We start from the raw sequence: 1,913 nt of genomic DNA on the forward strand, positions 1-1,913 counted from the left end.
AATTCTTCTATGATCATCATGTGATCTCCAGCATCTTTTCTATCACCAACATTATATTTTCCAATACTGATCCTTCCTCTTTGCTTGCAACCTTTGCATTCTAATTACCAGTCGTGAACAATACATCTTTTTTTTTTTTATGTCATTCAGTGTAACTTTATTTACTCTTTATTCCATATAACACAATGTCTTTAATTACTAACCATCAATGGTTCAAAGGACGGTTTTTCCATGAAGTTTAACATTAGTGAATTCACTGGTTCATGTTGTGTATTTATTTTAAACATCTGAATTATTCACATTGCCATAGATCCTGAACTCAGAAGCATGTACCATGCATAGACTGCCAGCAAGCCAGGAAGCCACTCCACAAGCAAATGGATACTCTGTGTAAGGAGCAATTTCTTAGCACAACACTGAATGTCCAACCGAAGTCATCTCAGAATTATGCATGTATTAACTTTTTAATTCATATAGTATCTGGAACCCAACTGATTGGTTGGTGATTGAGTTGATGCAGTTGACCTGACTTTGAGAGAATTATTCCTGAAATAATTAAGGAAAAGAGGACTCAATCTTTCTTCTTGGTTGCTTGCTTTTTACCAGCACCTTCATCTTTTTTTTCTTCCTCTTCAGCTTGTTTGGTTTCTTCTCCTTCACCTTCACGTCCTTCTTTGTCGTCTTCCTTTGTATTTCCAGAGTCTTCCTCGCCTGCTTCTTCCTCCTCTGCTCCCTCCTCTTCCTCAGCTTCTTCCTTCTCCTTCTCCTCCTCTTCTGCTACTCCTTCAGAAGGAGGTTCATCCTTGGCCTCCTCAGGTTTAGCTGCCTCAATGGTCTCCTCCATCTCAATCTGCTCTTCCTGGATGTGGCTGGAGTAGTAAAAGAGCAAGGAGCGGGTGCACATCAAGTAGAAGCAGGTCTGTAAAGAACCATAGGCAAATCGGCCAAAGACCTGGGAACTCTGGGTTTAGAGACTGGTTATGTTTCCCATGCTGGTGAAACTGAGCTGTGTCTCCTCACCTTCCAACTGTTTCCTATAAGCTGCAATTTCAATATCTAAAGCCATCTTTACATGGGGAGGTCTTGATATTCTTTTAGGTATCTTGCCATTTCACTCTTTGTGGTTCTCAATTCATTTTCCAATTTGTTGATTGTGTCCTGCATAACACTTATGTCAGCGTTTTGTTTGTCCTCCAGCTCCTGCAGCTACTTCTCCAGTGCTTCCTTCATATCTCAACAAGTTTGGATCTCCATGGTCTTGGCCTTGAGCAGACATCAGCTCTCGGATGTCTTTTGCAGCTCACAAGGCGTGGGGGTTCTTAGCTGCCCTCTCTCTGTCAGCACTGTGAATCGGCTTTTGAACCACTCTTCAGCATTCTGCATGTTTTTGGTGGATGTCCTTGAGCGTGGCAGAGAGGTCGACATGGTCAACATGGAGATCTGTGCATACTGGATCTGCGCCTGCAGCTCTGCAATCTCCTCTTCCTGCGCTTTCTTCATAAAAACAATTTCGTCCATCAGGATTTTCTAGGTCTGCCAGGCAAGAGCCACCTTTCAGGCGCCTTTGCGTGCCTCCATCAGGCCGCCCTCTTGGCTCAACATCTCCTTCTCATTGTGCGTCTGCAAGTTGAGCAGCGTCTCCTCCAGCCCTTCACTTTCTCTGGAGCGCCTGCTTCTCATTGGCCGTGTCTTCCCTGATCAATACATCTTGTTTGCATATTTGATCCATTTCAGATTGAAGAAGTTGGTAGAATTCTTCTATTCCATCCTCACAGGCTTTAATAGAAGTAAATTTGAATAATAGTGGCATTAACTGATCTTCCCTGCAGGCATGGATATTATCCTATCACACTGCATTGTACCTCATGACTTGACAATGAATGCAACACTATTCCTCTTCAGTTTGTCATTCC

General features: G+C 42.9%; 1 pseudogene; it reads right to left on the minus strand.

The window, feature by feature from the left end:
• Positions 1–571: 571 nt before the first annotated feature.
• On the minus strand, positions 572–1,675 carry LOC102810900 (annotated as a pseudogene).
• Between the last annotated feature and the right edge of the window lie 238 nt (positions 1,676–1,913).

This window comes from Chrysochloris asiatica, unplaced genomic scaffold (genome assembly GCF_000296735.1).
Source record: "Chrysochloris asiatica unplaced genomic scaffold, ChrAsi1.0 scaffold00143, whole genome shotgun sequence".
Taxonomy (NCBI): Eukaryota; Metazoa; Chordata; class Mammalia; order Afrosoricida; family Chrysochloridae; genus Chrysochloris; species Chrysochloris asiatica.